Source organism: Phyllostomus discolor, chromosome 1 (genome assembly GCF_004126475.2).
Source record: "Phyllostomus discolor isolate MPI-MPIP mPhyDis1 chromosome 1, mPhyDis1.pri.v3, whole genome shotgun sequence".
Taxonomy (NCBI): Eukaryota; Metazoa; Chordata; class Mammalia; order Chiroptera; family Phyllostomidae; genus Phyllostomus; species Phyllostomus discolor.
The window spans coordinates 11265338-11288073 of record NC_040903.2 but is presented as its reverse complement, the minus strand read 5'-3'; the positions used below and the strand labels follow the sequence as shown (position 1 = coordinate 11288073).

Below are 22736 nucleotides of genomic sequence, written 5' to 3'. Positions count from 1 at the left end.
GAGTTTTCAAGTAATTTTACTTCATGCGACTGTAGGACATACTTCTGGTGATATAGCCCCCCCCAAAAAAAAATTAATATTAAATAAAGTAATGGACAATGATTCTAGCAAGTTGTGGGGAGAGGGAGTGGTTGTATTAAGAAAAACCTTTAATGGTTGCTTTGTATGTACCAGTGACATTATATATATATATATATATATATATATATATATATATATATAGTATTTAATTTCAACAAAACTATATGCTAGATATTATCATCTCTTATTTCACAGACTGAGGCTCAGAGAAGTTAATGAATGTCTCAGAGTTTTTGGCTAGTGTTATGGGACAAATTATGTCCCCCCAAAACTCATACATTGAAGCCTTAAATCTTAGTGTCTCAAAATGTGACTTTATTTGGTGGTAGTACCTTTAAAGAACTGACTCCATTAAAATTATTCTTAATTCAATATGGCCGGCATCATTATAAGCAGAAGAGATTAGGACACAGGCACACAGAAAGGGAAAAAGACACAATAAAGCCACAAGAATACGGCCATCTACAAGCCGAACAGAGAGGACTCAGAAGAAGCCAACCCTGCCGACAACTTATTTGGGACTTCCAGCCTCCAGAGCTATGAGCCAGTACAGTTCTTTTGTTCAAGTCACCTAGTTAGTAGTACTTTGCCATGACAACCACAAGTTAATGTAGTTAAGGTTTCATAAATTCAACTCAGTATTGTCAGAATTCAGAATTCACTATACCCTAAAGTCCTGTGAACAAATTCAGTTTTAAATACCTCTGTCATGGTTCTAGTTAACACCTCCTGTGTTAGTCCAGGTTTTCAATGAGGCCCATCTCAACACAACATTAAATGTGCAAGAACTGTATTAAGAGAAATGCCTGTAAAAGAAACTAGAGAGAACAGCTGGGAGAGCCATCAAACAATGACACAACTCAGACTCCAAGTGAAAGAGACAGAGGAGGAACACTGGAAGAAGCTTTGAGTCAGCTGTGACGTGTAAGGTTCAGCAATCCTTCACAGAGTCCTGAAACCAAAGGTAGCTGTGAGAGGGGTCCCATCTCTCCTAGGAATAGCCTGCCCCAGTATCCCCTACAAGCTCAGTCATTGGCTGAGAGAGTCTGGGGGGAGGGGTGTCCTTGGTGCAAAGATGCAAAACAGGATAGCAACTGTGACCCTTAGTTAACTACCACCTTGAATTTCAAGATCTATTAAGATGCATTCTCATGGAGACTGTTAAAGAAGAAGTAAATTCTAACTGTTAAAGAAGTAGTTATTCAATGACACTTTTGTTAGAGCACAACAAGGTAGGTTTATTCCAGGGCGGCCTAGTGATAGATTGAGGGACCGCTGCAATGGAGTAGAAAGTTTGCAGTGGGGTAGAAAGATTGGGCTCAAGTCTGAATACAGCAGGGGTAAATAAGAATTTACAGCCAAGGAACAGGGTCGTGATCAGTGTATGGAAAATTACAAAGGGAAAAATCAGAGGGAAGAAGGGATGTTGCCAAACCAACCTAACAGGCTTTTTGCTAAAGATAGGCCAACCTGATTGGATATCACCTGTAGGATGGTAGAGGATGAGTAACCGAGGTAGATACAGAGAGTGATCAGTATGGCAGACTGGGCATTCTGGCTAAACCAGCTTAGAAGAGTTTTTGCTAAACTATTGGACAATGCAGAGATACAGGAGTTCAAATTAAAGGCCTACTTGAACATCTCAGGGGACCTTGAATAGAAATTGGTCAAGAGAAGAATCTTTGTCAATACCTCACCTCCATATTTTCTAACTTTATGAAACAACTTTTCTTTTATAAGGGCACATCATGTGTATCATCTCCGAAGCAAATGCTATATTTAGTCACCAGATACTTGTTGACTATGTGATGAGGGCTTAACAACCACAAGGAGCTAAAAGAATATAAAATTATGAAAGCAAAAAAAAATGTCTATCCATTGATTCACACCCTGTGTTTTTAAGTTCTAAACCCAAATTCCAATTTTAGGTGCAGAATGGACACCAATTTTTATTATGATAGTTTATTCAATGTTCCCCTTTACCTGACACAAATCCTGCCTAGAGGGCCACCCCTGGTGTGGCAGGAATAGGGCGGCTCCTAGGAGGCAGGAGTTGCAATTATGGAAGAGCTCTCCTGTTTCAAATGGCCCAGTGGTGTTTCCAGGTCTTCTTTTCTGCTCCTGAGTGGAAACTGAAAAGAGCTGGTCAAGCCCATGCCCGGGGTCCGGGGGCTAGAGGCTCACTGGAGGAAATTCAGCCCTAGAGTACCTTCATGAGCATCTCTCTGTGCCCTCTCTTTTCAGTGTGTGGTCAGCACGCTCACTAGCCCGCTACTGGCATCTGGTTTCCACTCTCCTCCCCTGAAAGTCCTGACCTCCTTACCTAATTCCTGTGATCCCTTTTTTTCCACCAGGACTGGATTTGATGCCAGTGCCTGTCACATCATCTCAGATTCCCCTCCTCCGAGCCCTGCTGATGCTGACATGTGATGCACGTCCAAGTTCTACCGCTACATGTGTGCTACTTCCTGTGTTGAGACCCCTCGCCTGTGGGCTGTAGCCCAGAATTAGCTGGAGTTTACCTCCCTACCTTAAATTTGCAAAATGACTGGAAATGTCTAATGATTGCCCCTCTTACTTCATTCCCAGGTCCCCAGTGAGAAGTTTCTTCTGTGCTCATTGCTTGGTGCCATGATATTGTACCCCAAATTGCCATAATTCATAGCATTAGAGTGAGTCACATCTTTGAATTAAAGCATCAAGATTCAAGTTAAATGTGTTACCTAGAAAAGCCAGCACATTTGGTTGTCATGGCATGCATCAACCTGGTCATTATCCCACCACCAAGAAAAGTCTTGAGAGATATAGGACAGATGTATTTTCAAAGACTGATTCATTTCAATTTGGAATGTGGACATAATATAGTCCTACTTCTTATGTCATACACAACCCCCTACTTTATAACACTAATCCAGTTCTCCAGGTCCTAGTCTAACATTTTCTATGACATGAATTGCTGAATGTGCAAAGCACATATGTATTTAGAGAGTCTAGTGATCAGATTCTTTACCCTGAACTTCAAACCACTTTTTTCTCTTCAGAAGAGATTATGCTAAATTATATTCAACAGATATGTATTGAAACTTCTCTCTCTCTCTTTACACACACACACACACACACACACTTATACTCACACACACTGCAAGATGAGTGCTACGTGCTAGGCACACCAAGATCCACAAGGCATGATATCTCTGCCCTCTATGAGCCCATGTCCTATCGAAATGTCAGAAGTCTTTAGAAACAATATGAGGATGCCCTTGTTCAGTTGTGCCACTGTTGCTTTCGGTACAAATTAGCTTAGTACATTCTTATCATGCTTCTATTTGATTTTCATTCTCTTTCTTTTTTCTTTCTGAAACAGTCAAAACATCAAAAGTATTTTAAGACCAATTTGGGCTTTTTTTTTTCAAAATAATGAACCAGTTAAGACATAATTTATTCAGCTTGTCCCAATTAGATCACAGAAGCTGAATGATGAAATTCGATCCTGAAAGAAATAAACAAGAGCGTTAAGTACATCCAAAAGACATCTGTCAAATCTGGGGATAGTGTGACAGCAAGGGACTTTTTTAAAGACTCTTTGGGAATAGGATTTTAATGGGATTGGCTCTGCTTCTTTGAGGCCAACGTTGGAAGAGTCATCTATACAGCCAGTATCAAAGAGACTTAATTCTTGTTGACTTGGAGAAAACGTTAGAAAGAGAATTCCATTATAAATGTGTTTTTCTAGTTGGAAGCTGGGAAATGAAGCGCTCAGTAGGCACATGTGTACCCAGAGAGCTGGTTGACACGCACACTGTCTAAAGGTCTAAATTGCAGTCATTTATAGCACAGAAGCAGGTGCCATGGAAGCATGCAAAGTTGTTGTGAGGAGAAGGGCTATTTTTCTAAAGTAGGCTGTAAATAATACCACACACAAGAAGACAGAAAAGTACTAAAAGAAGTAATAGCCTTGTGCTAGTATCCGAGACCCTTATAAGACTTTCAGGACAGTAACTTGTGACTCAGGGATCAGAAGATGCTTCGGGAACAAGGACTGTATGAAACCTGGAGTTCATCAGCCACACAGAATCCAAACCGATCTGCCGTTCAGCCAGGAGTGAGTATGGTGGCAGCCGCACTTTCAAAGTTAACGAGGACAAATCACAATGCTGGCTTAGCGTGTCTTTCACAAAAAAGGCAAAGATGCCAATTATTTCCTGTGTTTTTAAGTGATTGCATTTTACTTCCCCTCTTTTGTTTCTCCTAATTATAATCAAAATGAATAATAATCACAATTATTATTCATATTTTGCCCCATTATTTCCTTACTAGGCATCATTTGTTGCTACAATATCTGGAGACATTTAGTAGAATAAATGAAGTACATGTGCAGGTTATGTTTTATAAAACTTGGAAGAGGGTGATGCAATCCGAAGTAACCTTTGGAACTGTTTGGTTTTCACTATTACAAAAAATAAATAAAAGGAAGAAATGTTAAAGGGGCTTCTTTAAAAAGAAGAATAACAAAATGTGAATATGAAAATATCACAAAGAGAAACTTCTCACTGACAAAAGCAAACTCATAATAAAAGCAGTGGATCAACCAACACTAAAGCTAGTGCAAAGGTTATAAGGCACAAGTGGGAAGATCATGTTTACAACAGTAAATTACGGGCTACACATACACACAAAGGAAGTAAAAAACAATGCCAAAATCATAAATGTGAAAGGGGTGAGCAAAAATGGTAGTGACTTTAGAATGTGTTTGAACTTAAACAACCATAAACTTCAAATAAAACTGCTATAAACATGGCTTGGTATATATGAAGCACATGATAACCAAAACCCAAAAATCTATAAAAGATATACAAGAAATGAAGTGAAAGAAATCCAAACACACCACTATAGAAAGTCATCCACATACAAGAGAAGAGAGCAAGAGAATAAGAAAAAAACAAAGAAGCACAATAATGACCAGAAAACAATTAATAAAATGGCAGTAAATGTATATCAATAATTACTTTTAATGTGAACAAAGTTAATGCTCCAATCAAAAGACAAATGGATAAAGAAATGGTACATATATAACAATGGAATATTACTTGACCACAAAAAAGAATGAAATCTTACGATTTGCAACAACATGAATGGACCCAGAGGGTAACATGCTGGGTGAAATAAGTCAAACAGAGAAAAACAAATACCTCATGATTTGACTTACATGTGAAATCTAAAAAAGCAAAATAAAAAAAAAATTTTTAAAAGAAACAGACTCATAGGTATAGAGAACAAACTGATCATTGCCAGATGGAAGAGGACTGGAAGACTGAGTGGAAAATGTGAAGGGACTAAAAATTACAAATTGGCAGTTACAAAATAGCCATGGGTGTGTAAAGTATAGGTTAGAGAATATAGTCAATAATACTATAATAACTTCATGTGGTGTCAGGTAGGCACAAAACTTACTGAGGGGTTCATTTTGTAGGTTATATAAATATCCATCTAACAACTATGCTGGATTCCTGAAACTAATGTGATATTGATTGTCAACTGTAATTGAAAAATATTTTTTTAAATGAAGAGAAGAGACACTGTTTTCTTCCATCAGTCCTTGACCTGGTAGCATGAAATTGCCTGACATCAGCTGAAATGGATCTTATTTCAAATAAAAGTCCAAGTGTACAAAGACAACCTTGAAAACAACTAAAAAAAATCAGACACGATGGGGGGATGGACTGTGGGAGTCGGGGGGATGGGACAGCGGAGAGCAGCAAGGACAGAAGTGGGAACAACAATAAAAAATTGCAAAAAACATCGTAACTTAAGCTTTCAAATACATCTCATCCTGCAAGTGCTCACCTTAATTTATGAACACAATATACTCTGCTATTATTGCCAAAATAGCAGTTGGAAAATAGCTATGTTGTGACTGATCGCGAAACAAGTTGCATGGGGCCGGTGGTGAAGGCATTGCTGTGAGTCCGTGGTCTTCCCAGTGTTGCTTCCAAAGCGAACTTCCCTGGGGCGGTCACTTACCTTGACTCTGCCACTTGCCTCCAAATACAATTTTGTTGCTTCCCAAAATCAAATCCATCACGTAAAGATCTGGGATTTCTCCCAGCAGGCGTTCCCAAGAAAGTGCTACCGCTCTGCAGGCATTTCGCCTGGGGAATTCAAACAGTGCTCCAGCTTCAATAGCGCCATTAAATTAAGTGCCTGGCTCCCCCAAGGACTTCTTGGGAAGGCACCAGATTTCATTTAGATGTATACATTCTAGTTTTAAAACATGTCCAGCTCTATTGAGGCATAGTTTGTATTTTAAAAACCACACGTAAGTAATATATACAATTTGGTGAATTTGGACCTTTGTAACCCTCTGTTACTCTCATCACAATCAAAATAATAAACATATTTATCACCTCCAAAAGTTTTTTTGTGCCCTTTCATTGTTCTTTGGGTGTTTTAATTTTAAAATTAAACACATGACTTTATACTCACATCTAATATTATTTCGGTGAACAGGGGAAGAAAATGAAAGTGTGGCCACATTCCTGTATCAGATACCAAGGAAAATGTCTGGTGCTTTTTTTTCACAGGTGTTAAGGTCCTCTCTACCTGATAGATGACAGAGATATGTCTAAGAAGTTGTAGGTGTGTGGCTATAATTACCTCTCTCGAACAAAGTCAGCAGTTGGTATGCACTTGTTACTTTCTAGGGAGCCAGGGATGAGTCTTGAAATGATATCTCTCTCAGGACATTGGAGATCATTGTCACACTTGAAAGGCAACCTTCCTAATCCTAGGAAGGCAGTGTGTTGAGGTGCAGTGGCTTCCAAACCGGTCACCTGTCAGAATCCCCTATGTATGGAGGTAGATCTATCCCCAGTCTGGATGAATCTTTTCTCTTCCTCTTTTCTTTTCTCTTTTCTTTTCTTTTCTTTCATCAAAGGAAGGAAGGAAGGAAGTATGGCCACATTCCTGTATCAGGTACCAAGGGAAATGTCTGGTGCTTCTTTAACGGGTGTTAAGATCCTCTGTACATGACAGATGATATAGATATGTCGTCTATCTATGTGTCTGTTCTTTTTTATTTGTTACTTTTAAATAATCTCATTTTTTGATGATTCAGACTTAGAGGTAAAAGCAATTGTTCCTGGAGGTTTTCTTTGGCCTCCTCATTCTCTTAGTCGAAAGTTTAGCATATTCTGCAACTTCTTTCTTCTTTTTCTTAGTATATTGTTTCATTAGAGCAACACGGAGAATAACAAGATGCTGAATCTTGGGTGCTTTGGTCCTAGGTTTCTTACCTTCCTTGTTTTGGGGCTTTCTCACAACATATTGACAGACATCATCTTCTTTAGAGATTGAAAAGTTTTCCAATTCTGCTAGGTCTTTAAAGCCGCAGGTGACGAGGTGCAATAGAATCAGTGAGACCAGGCATATCTCTCTTTCCCTTTTTTTAAAAATAATGACCAGCTTGAGAACACTGAGACTGACGGCCACAATGCAACCCTGAACAGATTTGTACTTTCTTTCTCCACTCTGGTTTGGTCTACAACAGAAATGCCCCTTACTCAGCAGTAGGTGAACATGGCCATGGGGCAAGACACACTGCTTCATGGGGAAAGCTTGTGTATTATTCCCACCACCGATGCAAAGCCACACCCCTTCCACTCTTCACGCAGAGCACCAGCAGCAACTTCCGTGGCCATGCGCTTGTCATAAAAGGTATGAAGTTGGCATTCATCATCCACTTCAAGATGTTCAGCTTCATCCTGAAGGAGCTCACTGCCTCCAAGAGACCACCAAAAAGAGCTGGGCAAATCTTTATCATGGGGTTGGGGTTTAGATGTCCGTGTTATTTAAGGGTCCTCATCAGTGAGACTGACCCATTCATTCCTCCAACCAGTGTTTGTAGCCACATGAGGATGAGTGAGACCCAGGTGAGGGTCCCCCCATCATTGTTTCCTAACTACAGGACCATGCACAAGTTACTTAGCCTCTCTGCCCCTCTGAGTCCTCATCTCTAAAATGTTAGGGCTTAGTGAAACATTCAGGAGATACATCTGGTGAACAAGAAGCTCTCAAAGAATTTCTGTTTCCTCTTCTTTCAACACTACTTCTCTCCCCAGTGAGCAGGTGTTACAGACTACGTGTTTGTGCCCCCCTAAAATTCACAGGTTGAATCCTAACCTGGTATTTGAACTTTGTGCCTTTGGAGGTAATTAGGATTAGGCCAGGAGGGTGTGGTCCTTATGATGGTATTAGTGGCTTTATAAAGAGATGACGAGAAGCGCCCTCTCTCCCCCCCCGCCCTTCCCGTATGCACACGTTGATGAAAGACTACATAATGACAAATTGAGAAGCCAGCCATCTGCAAGCCAGGAAAACAGCTCTCCACAAGAACCAGATCAGTCAGTACCTTGATTTTGGACTTCCTAGCCAACCATGCAAAGTAAATCTCTGTTGTTTAAGCCAGCCAGTCTGCGGTTTTTGGTGTGGCAGCCTAAGCAGACCAAGATGTAGGCAAAGAAGACTTTTAAAATGGTGTAGACGCAGTCGGGACCGTTGAGTGGAAAGGGGGAGCCGACAGAATATTTTCCTCTAAGGAGACCCTGTCGGGGCATCTTTTCAGAGCACCAATGTGGAAAAGCTCAGGACAGGCAGCCCACCTGAGCCACAGAAAGGAACCCGAACCAGAATTCTCTAGCCGCCTTTGGCAGCATATGGATTCCGATGACCTAGGACCTTGGAAATAGAGAGGACACAAAATGATTTCTTCTGAGAAAGAAGATAAATTAAAGTACATTGCAATAGCTATGTGGGAGAAAACCAAGAGATGGTAATTAAATTTGTTACAGAGGAGTTCGGGAACAATCAAATATTCCATCAAGGAAATCTAAAGAAATCTGTGTGAGAGAGGCTGGGAGTGATTATAATTCTCTGCATGCAGTCCCAATCAAAGGAGCTCGCCCTGTCTAGATTTAAACTGTGTGGGGAGAAAGGAAATGGTCAACCCTTGACAAAGAAAAGAAAAGAACGTCTCCAGGGCTGGAAGACATTGGGAGGATTCAATTTCATGTTTTCTATTTATGCTGGAGGCTGTGACACCAGAGTTTATTGAAATTAGTCTTCGTGGCCATCTAAACTTAGATGGCCGTGACATTTCATTCACTCATTTATTCATTCACTCATTGGGAAAATATTTATTGAGTATCAACCATGCGCCACTCACTAAGCCAGCTGTTGCCCGTGCACATTGCTGTGTTTGTGGGGTTACAGGGTGTGCATTCCTGCCTTTGCAAGCATGTTTCACGCCTTTAACCTGATTTTTCAAAAGGTGAAGAACCTCAGATCAATGGGCAAATTAGCTCACTTATTTGATTATTATGATTCAAGAAACATCTGCTTTATTACTTGTGGACATTTTTTTTCCCCTGCTGCACTAGGTAGATAGTTTGCAAAATATACAAGGCAGACAGCTGAAATCCTGAGATCCCAGCCTTGGCGGAGGATGAAAGGGATGTGTGAGTCTGAGAACAAAGGAGCTTGGAGTTATTTAAATGTGTCTCTTAAAGGAAAACCCAGCGCTTGGCACCTTGCAGTTTCCTTTAAAAAAGAAAGAAAAAAGAGCCCATAGGGACTAGATGAAGTTGCATTTCTTCTGACCCTTAAATAATAGTAGCTTCATAAATAAGAGGTATTTTTTTTTTTTAACACAGACATTGTACACCACAGAGCAGCTCTCTGGCAATCCAGGCAGACAGCCTTATTTCAGCCAGAAACTCTGATTAGACTTAATTTTATGGACGCCTAAAATTGTTCCTCAGACTCTACAAGTGAAAAAAAACAACAACTAGAAAATAAAAAGAGGATGGGCGTTAAAGGGTGGGGTGAGGGGAGAGTGCGGTAGCAAACTTCGGAAAGTGGATGCAATTCTAAGGTGGTTTCCTTGATAAAATATAGCGTGGATAATTGGATGTGATTTTTTTTCCACTGGTAGGGTTTTTAAAACCAGAACAGGCAGCAGTTTTTCTCTCTCCCCACCCTGCCCGCCAGGCTCAGCTCCGAGCGGTGCTGTTTGGGAGAAACATTTCCGCAGCTACCGTATATTGTAGGCTTAAACGGGTTTTTAATCATCTCAGACAGGGGAGACATTTCATTTCAAACTGGGGGCAGGTTATGAAATGGGAGACTCATTAGGAACAAAACCAGATGAGCTCAATTAAACTAACTGTTCTCAGGCAAAGCCCTGGTGCCTCGCAGGCTAACTTTGTTTAAGGTTTACAGAACAAACAAGCGGCACTTCAGGTGTCCTTACGGAGCAGCTAGGCATGGCCTGACTCCCAACTGCTTTCTCCGTCAGATTACTTCTCATTTACTGTGGCTTGGGGCCCTGGAGAATCCAGACCTCCCTTTGACACCATTGTTTTCTTCCGAGATAATTACTGAGGAGTGTTGGGGCAAGGAGGTTCAGATCTCTCCATTCGATTTCAGAGGCTTGGTTGCTTAATGATTGCATTCCTTTCCCTTGCTTTCCTTTCAAAATGACGCTTGACTTTAAAAATGATGTTTTCTAAACCCTGGAATGTGGACACGGTCCCTCCCAGGATCGGTCCTCGCCAGCTCCTTGTGCTTTGGTGGGTGGCTTCTTCCTGGGTGGGCTCTGCAAGGTCTGAGTTGTCACTAGGCCTTCAGGAGAACTGACCCCCTGCAGAGCCTTCTGGAAAGGAGTCTCAATGCTGGTTGACTGTCCGATTCACCTGGGGAGCTTGGAAAACCGCTGGCACACTCAGCTCCCAGATCTTCTGATTTTCATGGTCAGGGACCCAATTTTTGTAAATGTATACTTACTACGAATTTGTCTAGTGATGCCAATGGACAGCACAGGCTGAGGAGCACAGACTCAAACAGTGTACCTTCCACCTCACTCATCAGGAGACCTTGGAAAGCCAGACGGGCACTGCGGGGAATTCACATGGAGCCTTCCCAGTGACAGTGTCCTCAAACACAGAGACAAGAATTTGTTGCAAGGCCTTGCCAGACTCTACCATTTCCAGGTGCTGCCTTGTGTGGGTCTAGCCCCTGCTTCTCTCCATTCTGCACCCTAACCTAGCTTGCTTGACAATGGACCTGAAAATGCTGTGTGAGCTTTCACGTGCTTTCCTTTCCCAGGCGCGGCACGTACCCACGCACTCGCTGCCCCATGTCCCAGGCAAAAATCCTTCTTCTCCTTCAAGACCCCTTCCCGGGAACACTGATTCTACTCACAGCAAACTTTCATTCTTCCATGGTTTTCTACAATCGTGGCTACATCATCATGGCTCTTGATGTATAATATAATCGTTCAGCATTTGACATAAATGTTTTCCACCATTGGGTTACAGGCCCTTGGAGGCAGACACTTAAGGCTCTCAATAGGAAATGTCTCATTTGAAGTTCCGTCAAAAGCAAGCTACTACCTATCTTAGGGCCTTTGCAGTTGCTCTTTCTCCATGAGGTACCTCCTGGAAGAAACCTGCAAAAAGCAACTCCCCAATCTGTCTCTGTCACCTGGTCCTGTTTTGTTTTCTTTGTGGCATTCACAGAGCATCTACATTTCCTTTATCTGCTTGTTTACTTTGGTGTCTGTCTCTCTCCTCCGGAATGCAAGCGCCTGCCCCTCCATCCTATGTCTTGTTACACACTGGGACCCAGAACAGGGTGTGCATCCACATAGTGGATGGCGAATAAATGTCTGTTCTTGCCCAGCTTTCAGATCAGATGGACCTGGTCTGAAACCCAGGCTCTGACAGATGCAGTTTGAATCTTGAGCAAGATGTATAACCTCTCTATGCCTCGACTGCCTCTATTCCAAGGCTCTTGGTTGCTATCCTATTAATATAACCACTTCTAAGGGAGGGGAGGGGAACCACTCTACCCAATGAACAGATCAATCAAAAGTTGAATGCAAATTCCAGAAAAATTAAAAAGTCAGGGGAAATAATATGTTTTAGGATCACACATTCACGATAATTATTCACAATAATTAGATAATATTTCCCTGATAGGGTGGCTCCTCTGGTTAAATAAGAAGGTGCGTGAGGCACCTGGCAAGGATCTGTTAAGTCTGTTTCACTGTGTCCAAGGTCACTCTGTATTCAAGCCATGCAAGAATGCTGGATACCAGCTCCCTCAAATTTGATCACTCCCTTTTCCAATAATGTTATGCCAAACCATGTTCATAGTGAAATTCATTATAGTTGTTCCACTGTTCAGCATAATTTGGAAGCCCCTTTGATCAGAGTTTTCAGGTGATTTATATATTTTTAAAAGTGCATATATATGTATATATAGAGACACACACACAGACAGACACATACATGCACACGTACACAATATTATGTTTGTTTTAAGAAAGTTTATTTGAAGCCCTGGCTGGCGTAGCTCAGTGGATGGAGCGCGGGCTGGGAACCAAAGTGTCCCAGGTTCGATTCCCAGCCAGGGTACATTCCTGGGTTGCAGGCCATGACCCCCCAGCAACCGCACATTGATGTTTCTCTCTCTCTCTATCTCTATCTCCCTCCCTTCCCTCCCTAAAAATAATAAATAAATAAAATCTTTAAAAAAAAAAAAGAAAGTTTATTTGATACACAAGTATTAAATATAAATTCTTTCAACCATCTATGTATGAATTAGAGCTGAAACAGTTAAAGTCTTCTATGATTAGGCCCTTTGGTATTTATTCAGAAAATACTGTAAGAAGTCTGAGTAATTGGAAAGAGCCCAAGGATTACTGGTTAGTTTTACCTGCTGTACTTGTATGGCCAAAGAGTACATTCTCCTGATTATGCAATCACAGAAAAGGTGGTAATGTTGCTCCTGTAGACAAACCTGGCATTCCAGGTGGTGAGGCCAGGTGGTGGCAGAGAAAACTCGTTAAGTCTTTCCAGACTTCTGATCTGCAGCTAACATTTTAATCTGGGAACCCCTTGTGCTTTGCAAGGCACCTCCAGCTGTAATTTAGAACTAACTCCCACAAAAGCAACCTGTTTGATAGGAAATGGTCCACACTTTTGTTATTTACATGAGTAGACACGGCTTCTCTAAGGCACAGGCGCCAACTCCTTGTTGATCACTTTGCTTCCAGAGAGGTCCCTTTCGGTGTCCCGTCTGTCTCTCACTTCTTTTTCTCCGCTGCTGCTTCGGTGTGCTGATGTTATGCTTAAATCACTCCATTCCCACATTCCCTTCTCCTTTAACATTTTAAAAACCCTTAAAATAGAAACACTCCTGGTCACAAATCCATATTCAAGGTCCCCATGCAATGGAGTTTCCATCCATACAGCCTGCCCTTCTGAGTCAATGGCACCCATATTGCAAAACTGAAATTAGTTTACAACCAGTTATCATTCACTAAGTCTGACCAAACGTGGTTTGGTTTATTTTGGGGGGTGTTTTTTTTTTTTTTTGGTTTTCGACACAAGATGTTCCCTCCCCCTTCCAACTTCTCTGCTTTCTCCCAGTGATAATTGTTGAGGTTCTTCCTCTTCTCTTGTGTTCCCCAGGACTCTCTCCTGGACCCTGCTACCCTCTTGCCTGGGGCAGTCTCCTACATTACAATATTTTTTGCCATCAGCCAAATGGGTTGACTGTCCCTCCTGGATGTTTCCACAGTGATGATTCAATCATGCAAGTGACCTCAGTACTAGGTTTACCATGTTCACACGGCCAGATGTACCCTCCTCGTTTTTTCTGAGTCATCACTATCCATCTGTTGTTACAGCTGGACACTGGGGAGTTACTGATATACCCTCTTTCTTATTTTGTCAATCACTAAGTCCTGGTCATTTTACCTCTCAAAAATCTTTTGAATCTTCCCTCTCTATTTTACTGCTAGAAAAACTGACTTTGTATAGGTGTTACCTTCTTTTGCTTAGGATATTCTATGTATAATTGGTCTCACTATCTTCAGGCTTGGATTCCCCTATCTCCCTCCTTTCCCCACCCCTTACGGTGATGTTTCATAGTCACCACGTTAGCTAGAGAGAGCTAAAATACAAGTCTGCCCACATCATTCTCCATACTCAGCCTCCCGTGACCTGGCCACTCCGTCTCTTCAGCGTCATTTCCAACTGCTTCCACATTTGCACTTTTTAACTTTGGTACTATGGAATTTCCTGATAGTTCCCCAAATATATCATTTGGTTGCAGAACCCCATACCTTTGCTTATGCTTTTCCCTCTGCCCAGAATTATCATCCTGCCTTTATTGGCTTGAGTCATTCTTGCTTATCTTTTAAGACTCTGTTGCCCCACATCTTCCTTTTCTATAGCTGCTCCTAAAAAAGCAATATTCTGTTTGGTTTAATGAAATGATACTGACAATAGCACCAACTCAAGTGAGCGATCTCCACCATGAACCAGCTATGTAACCTTGGACAAATCAGAGTGCTAAATTTCCTTTTGCCTAAAATGACCTTTTTAAGCTAGAAGCTTTCCAAAGTTCTCTCAAGCTTCCATTTTCTGCATCTCTTCACCAGGGACAAAGCACCTCCGAGTCGTCAATACATCAGTGGTTCAGTACAACTACAAGCCTTGTTGTTTATTGATCACTTGTAAGGTAAAGTGGCTTTTATGTGAAGTCAATGTATGTGTTAAATATGTTTCAAAGTAATTGCTTTATCTACTTAAGAGAATCAAACCAGCGGGTCTGCCTAACACACCCGCCCCTTGGGGACTGCAGGGTTTTGTAGATTTTCCCTCCATGTGAAAGACGTCAGTCTGGGAAGCCAAACCTTAGCAGAAGGGAAGGAGGGTAGATTTTTGAAGTCAGATCTGGATTCAAATTTAAAAACTTGACTCCTTTTGTGACATTGGAGAAGTTGCATAACCAGTTTTCTTTAGTACTGAATTTAAAATAATTACTGCTAGAAGTTTGCAATAGGTCAAACATATGTCAAACTTCTAAAAAAGCGCTTAGCACACAGGAGGTGCTCAGTTATCATCATCATCATCATCATCATCATCATCACACTAGCTAGAAGATAGATAATCAGCCAAGTAAGGATCGCTGAATCCCTCATTATGTAGGGGGCATTAATACCAGCATCAAGTAACCACCAGATGCGGTGATGTTAGGTTAAGAAGCACTTCAGGATATTAATTTAATTCTTTTATACCTATGGGACACAAAAGCCAGAGAGGTTAAATGATTTGTCTAAAAATATCTCTCTAGCAAGTGATACTACAGGGACTTGAGCCTCATCTGCTGGTTCAAAGTTTAAGCACTTCCTTTTAGTTTATGCTTCTCAAATGTTAGCTTGCATCACAGTCAGCCACAGAGCTTGTAAAACATGTGTCACTGCACCCCATCCAGATTTTCTGATTTAATAGACCCGGCACAGGCCTCCAAACTGGTATTTTTAACAGGTCCCAGGTAATGCTGAAGGTACACTTTGAGTAGCATTGGGATGAGCCACTCTGTTCTGAATTGGCTGGGAGGAGTTCTTGGCTTTCCTACGCACCTCACTCTCAGAGAGTGACAGAGAGAAAGATGAGGCGTTACAGCCCAATCATCCCTACACCAGGTTTGTATGGGATAAACACTGCCAATAAATGGGGAATGAGCATTTCTCCCATTCTTGCATTTTCCTGCCATATTCTTAGACAAGGAACATTGGGTTGCAGAAAAATTTACCCCCCAGGCTGATTTTATAAAAATTACAGCTTGTGTTGGCCAGCGTGCTCCTAGTCCTGTTTGGAGCCTGCTGATACGCACTAAAACCTACTGTGTCTGGGACGAGAGCCTGGCTCTGGGGCTCATCATTCCTTCTGGGGCAGCGTCTGTATCGCAGTGCAGGCAGAAAACACAACACGACCAGGTGCTCTCTGGGAGGGTGTCACAGGAACCGTGGTGAGGAATCGGTCCCTGCCACCTTTTTATCTTCTTTAGGGAGAGGGAAACAGATTACATCCCCAAAGTCCATTGTTCCGCAGGCAGCCTGGCATGCCTGGCTCACATTCCCATAGAAACAACCATGCTCTGTGGTCTGCATTATGGGTTGCAAAGGTTTTTGTTTTTGTTTTTTCTCCCCCTGAGGACATTTTCATTGCTTACAGAGAGAGAGAGAGAGAGAGAGAGAGAAGGTGAGAGAGAACATTCCATTGGCTGCCTCCAGGATGCACTCTGACCCGGGGATGGAACTCACAACATTTCGATTCCAGGAAGACATTCCATCCAATTGAGCCACACTGGCCAGGGCACAAAGGATTTTAATGAACACACCTGGAAACCAATTAGCATGTGTAACATAATTTAGAAGGAAAGACGTCTTCTTCTTTGGAGCAAGAAGGAAAGATTGGTTCAAAGAACACACAAGCAGTATTTCTCAGAGAAAGGTGTTGAAGCAGGTTAGGATTGATTTCAGTGTCAACAAATTCTGTGCAAGAATGAAAGCACTCTAAACCTCTCTGTCTCCTCTTCTGCTGGGAGCTGATAATGTACACCTCAGAGAGCCCTTGCGACAGTTAAATAGGATAATACGTGTGAAGACTCCCTGCTACCATATCTTGAACAAAGTAGACAATAAATTCCTGTGGTTAATTATTAAAGAACACAAATTCTCCATCTTCAGTTTCTTCACTTCGGCACACATGGTTTTCCCTTTAACACAAATAGCTATGCCCGTCACCCTCAAGTATTTCGTATGTAGATGTAATATAAATGTAAATTTAAAATTCCAGCTCCCCTCTAGAAGCCATTATGAAATTGTTGCGTAAATTGCTTATCAGGATTTTGAAATGTAACAAGGAAGTCAAGCTCAAACATGGTTTGAGTGATTAGAAAAAGCCATCAATCCCTTCTTTTTTACCATAAGCCACAGTCACTGAAGAGGTAGGGAATCGAGGAAGGATGGCCCTTGAAATCCCATGATCCTGGGTAGGGGGTCTGGGGACTGGGTGAAAAAGGTGAAGGGATTGAGAAGCATGGGTTGGTAGTGACAAAATGGTCATGGGGATGCCAAGAACGGCATAAGAAATATAGTCAACAATATTGTAACAACTGTGTATGGGGCCAGATGGGCACTGAAGGGGGGACACTTTACAAAGTGAATGCTTGTCTAATCACTCTGCTATACACCTGAAACTAATAAAAAATATTGACTGTAAACTGTAATTGAAAAATTTTAAATAACTTAAAATTATTTAAAAAATAAACCCCATCATTCTTAATTATGCAGAGCATTTCTGCTCACCCAGTTGAAATCCAAAACATATACATTCTAATCAATGTAGAAACTAAAAAATAATTGTTAAGAGCTCTTTCTTTCAGGACCCACTTACCTTGAAATGCAGATTAATGACTTTTTTATCACTCAAACTTTTTTTGAACTATAGTTCTTTGTTATATTTTTAATTTCCTCATAAGCAATTAGTAAAACAATTTTATAGTGTTTTCTCCTAGAGGAAAGGTGGGTTTTTTATTTACATTTATGTTACGTTTACATAAAGGTATGTAAAGGCAATGTATATATCTATTTGTGTTGATCAAAGGGAAAACCATGTGTGCTTATGAATGAGAATGTCTGTTGCTTTAAGTAGCTATTTCAGCAGCACTCACCATACCTACTCTATGTCATGTCACTTCAGGGCTGGGGATAGTGAGCGAAGCCAAATGACCTTGAGAGTCAAATGGGGAAAAGAAGATAGATCATGAAACTAGATAGTCTGTATGACAGTGGTAATTGCTAAGAAGAATAAAAGGGTAAGGAAGAGAAAAGAGACAACCAGGAGGAGAAGAAGGTAATTTGGGACAATGCAGCCTCCTGGGCTAACTAAGGTGATAGCACTAAAATATGGACCCGACATTGTCAGAGGAGTGAGTCGTGTGGAAATGTGGGTGCAGAGTGGTCCTGGGAGAGGAAACCACAAGTGCCAAGGCCGTGAGGCAGGCGCAGGCCACGGGTCATCAAGGCACATGGAGGAGCCAGCCAAGTGTGGCTAGAGTGAGTGAGGAAGGGGGAATAAACGAGAGAAGAAATCAGAAACTCATCGTAAGAGACCCATACACCATTGCAAATGGGCTTTCATATTTAGAAAAATGAGAGCTTTTGGAAACAGAAGGATCCCACGATTGAGCTTATGTTTTAAAAGGTATACCCTGGCTACATTTTCTATAGACTAGAACATGGGAAGACAAGGGTGAAAGCTGAAAGACGGCTTAGGAGACAAGAGTCACGAAAGAGAAAATGGTGGCTTGGATCAGAGGGGAGGCAGTGATGTGCTGAGAATGGGTCAAATTCTGGTTAGTCTTTAAGGAAGAGGCAAATGTTGGGTAACTAATCATCAGCAAATGCCTCTGACTTGGCATTACAAGAATATATGGTATTTTACCTGGCTGGCATAGCTCAGTGGATTGAGCATGGGCTGTGAACCAAAGCATCGCAGGTTCGATTCCCAGTCAGGGCACATGCCTGGGTTGTAGGCCACGGCCCCCAGCAACCATACATTGATGTTTCTCTCTCTTTCTCTTTCTCCTTTCCTTCCCTCTCTTAAAAAAAAGAAAAGAATAGATGGCATTTTCCTACCTGGAGAATGTACTGTTCTGAGACATGTGGAGGTGGGGAGAGTCTGCTGAGCAAAAGCTTTTGATTTGAAGTCGCCATAAACAAATGTGCACGTGCCCCTGATATTCAGTCCTTTGTTACTCCTTTCCTTAATAATGACTGGTGATCCAAAGGTAGAGATGAATGCTCTGAGGAAATGAAGTTGCCCATCCCTGTAAATTCCAACCTGTAATGTGCATGCCTTGTTTCCACCTTATCTCCAACTAGTGTACTGTGCAGTCACTAAACTTGGTGCTTCTTGACTCAAACCCTCATGCATCGATTTGTTAGTCCTTTACAATATAACTAATTTTGCAGATAATCTCAGGTTTCAACTAAAGAGGGTAAATGTATTTTTCTGGACGCTTGAACATCACCCATGATTCTTTCCCTCTCTAGCTTTCACGGCTAATCAGTTCCATGTATCTGGAGGTTCCAATTACCTCCGTATCTCTCACATCCTTCCAAGTCTCTTCAGCTGGTAGGCCACATTCCTAATTTCTCTCTCACTTGGATTTCTGGAACAGCCTTTTAATTAGTCTCTTTCCCTGCAGTTCAGTCACACTCACCTATCAGTCAGTTCCCTACAGAACAGTAACAGTGATCTTTCTAAAGTACAAATGTGATGCTGTTGTGGTTCTGCTTTCATTCTTCATTGGGTCCCTAGTCCTCTCAAGACAGAACAAACAAACTTTAGCAGGCTTATGGAGTCTTTGTGATCTGGGTCCTGCTTACCGAAGCATCATACCTTGAAACACAGTTTACCGCCATCAAATCCATTCACTTTACACTGTTCCTGCCCCAAACTCACTCAGGGCACTGAGCACTTGGCCGTGTCAACAGTGCCGATCCCCTTGTTCTCTCTTCCAGTGACACATTTTCCCCATTTTTGTCTCGCCTTGCTCATCCTTAAGATCTCAGCTCAGATTTTTTCTAGAAAACCTGTCCAGATTCAAGTGTGGGTAAAGTTTCCATCTATTTAATTGAGCTCTCATGATGGACCACCATTGGTCTCACTGCAGTGTTTAATGCCTGCCTGCTTACTTCTCTGCATTCCCCATGGGAAGCTCCTAGAGAGCAGGGGCCAGCTTACCTGCACATGTTATCCCCAACACCTGTGTTGACATTGGGCAGACACTGGATGCCCAGTGATACTTGTAGACTTGTCTTGGAGTGAATGGAAGAGCATAGGCATCACAGCTGAAAATCCCTTCAAGCATTACTTTTTCCCTTTCACTCTTCACTCCAGTCTTTTGCACATGTACACACAGAATACAACACTCCAACGCACACACATATGCAACCAGTTGTACCTTCAACAGCCCCAAACTAATTGGTGCTAGGGCCACACTTGAACTCAGATAATGACTGGATTTCTACATTTAACACAATGATAATCATCTCCTTGCAGCCCTTTCTTCTCTTAATCCCCCCACCCCACCAATATTCCTTTCTAAGGTCTCCTTAGATCTCTCTCACCACACTTGCTCTGGCACAATTGACTCCTTTTGCTCCTTGAATCTCTTGCTCTGTTTCTCTCTCTGAACATCTCTCCTCCCTTAATAGCTCATTCACTTTTGTCACTTCCACTATCACATTTCTATGGATAAATCCCAGATTTTTATCTCTAGCTGTGGCCTCTCACCCAAAGCCTAACTTTGTATTTGTTAAGTCATGAACTCAGCAACCCTACTTACATACCTGTTTGGGTTACTCAAACAGAACTCTATCAAAATATTAGTTATCTGCACCTCCCTACATGTTCCTGTTCCTATTCCCAGTTTTACTCACACATGCCCTGGAGTGGCTATCTGGACCCTCAAAAGGACTACAGACCAGTGAGTGGGTCTCCAATGCTCTTAGGTAACCTGTTTCATAGGTGTAACTGGTTGATGCGGGGGCATTTGCCTGACTTGAGGTGGGTCAGCAAGTTGCCCTTTTTGAAGTTTGAAATCAACAGGTAGGTAGATGCCATGGTCAAGATCACCGAAAGATGAAGAAGCTCAAGGGCAGCTCTCTTAAGCAGAAGTCCGCAAACTACTGTTGTGGGCCACTCAGAGATGCCTTCTTTCTGGCCCTTCCTACGTCTTGGTTATTCAGTTGCCTCATCAAATGTGTTAGCTATCTTTGTACCCTTTCGGTATATTTCTACTACTTTTTTTATTGTTTCACTAGTCAGAGACAGGAAAATGTTGACAAACCAATCCCTATGTTTCAGAAACAACTCAGATCACCTTTGATGCCTCCTGTCCTTGGTCTCTGCTGCCCCCTCTTCAGCCAGGTTCACCTCTGCATCTTTGCTACTGCTTGTGCCCATCCGTCGCTGCCCACTGACTTGACCTCTGGCTAAGACTCACTGGCCTTCCTGTCTCTGGTTTCCTTCCTCTCTTTTTCATTGTGCTTCTCTGCTACGGTCATATCACTCCACTGCCCAGAAACATTGATTAGATCCTCAACATTCAACTTCCTTCCAGATACCCGTAGCTCTTCATTGCCTGCCCATCCCCCAGTTCCCAGTCTGATGAATTTTCTCTTGAACCCACTGTGCTAGAGTTGAAGTTACTTGCTTATCTCTGATATGACCATTGCTGGGCCAATTCATGTGATTACAAATGCCCATGTGAGGAAAGAACCTTGTCATATGCTATTCATTCATTCATTCAACAAATAGTTAGGAAATGCCTCTAATTGCCCAGCACTATTCTACGTACTGGAGATTATATGACAAATAAGACTAGTAATGGGCCTTACTAGGAGTCTTGTATAGAAATGGAAAGAGGTTATGAATGGACCAACAAACATGTAAAAAAAACTAAGTTCAGGGAGAGCAATGAGTATTATGAAGAAAATAGGCCCTGGCTGGCATAGCTCAGTGGATTGAGCATGGACTGCGAACCAAAGTGTTGCAGGTTCAATTCCCAGTCAGGATACATGCCTGGGTTGTGGGCCATGACCCCTAGCAACTGCACATTGATGTGTGTGTGTGTGTGTCTCTTTCTCTCTCTCTCTTTCTCCCTCCATTCCCTCTCTAAAAATAAATAAAGTCTTAAAAAAAGAAAATTAAAAATTAAAAAAATAAAACAGCAGTTTTATAGACTAATGGGCAGTGGTGCCAGGAGACCCAGACTATCTCTGACAGGGGGACCAAGGCAGCCCTCCCCTGAGAAGAGAGCACTGGAGCCCAAAGCTGAGTGCTGAGAATAAGCCAGAAATAAACAGGAAACAATTTTAAGGGAAAGAGCATGCCACACAGAAGAATCGAGAAGCACAAATTATTTAGGCAAGAATAATCTCAGTTTACTCAAAGAACTGAAAGACCATGTGAGGTGAGAACTGCGGTTTTGAGGGCAGTGCAGGGGTGGGTTAGAGACTGAAAGTGGTCTTAGTTGAGATCGAAGAGAGGCCAATACTGGTGAAGAGTTTGAATGTTATCCTCAATGTGATAGACAATTACTGGAAAGCCAGACTCAGGGAAGTTATATGAAAAATATACTCTTTCATCCACCATGATGAATATAAGCGAGTTGAAGGTTCACACTGTGTAAAAACAGACTGCAGAGTTGTGAGAGTGAAAGCAGGAAAATCAGGTGGGCATGTGGTTCGTGGAGGCTTGGGTCAAGGAGGGCTATGTTAGCAGAGTTAGTGACAGTGAGAGAGGGGACATGTTCAAGGTGGAGCCCATTGGATTAGATTGGATTAAAGGGGCCGCACATATTTCAACATGCGGTAGACATCTAAGACATTTTAAAAGACTCACTGAAGGAATGAGTAAACCACTGTTCATGGCCAAACCCAGACTTCATGAAGCCTTTCTGAAGGACCTGCTGCCCTGCTCCTGTCCCTCCTCTGAGCTCCTACTGACTTGAAACACACTTTCTCATGGACACTTATAATCTCCCTTGGATTTAGTGACTTACAGGCATTCCTTCCTTACCTCCCCTTCTGGGCAGTAAGCTTCCTCATGGTGTGGTTCCTCCACAGCCCTTGCCTATTTGTCACGGCACAAAATCAGTGTCAGCTTTCCTGACGAATGCATGAAGCAATGCACAAGTAAAGTGAGGTGGAAAGTGTGAGAAGGACTCAG

The 22736-nt window shown here is 42.0% G+C and overlaps 1 protein-coding gene across 4 annotated transcripts in view; it reads left to right on the top strand.

Moving 5' to 3' along the window:
• KCNIP4 (potassium voltage-gated channel interacting protein 4) overlaps nt 1–22736 on the top strand; it is a 927129-nt gene that overhangs the window by 714476 nt on the left and 189917 nt on the right. The gene's annotated exons all lie outside the window — the stretch shown is intronic.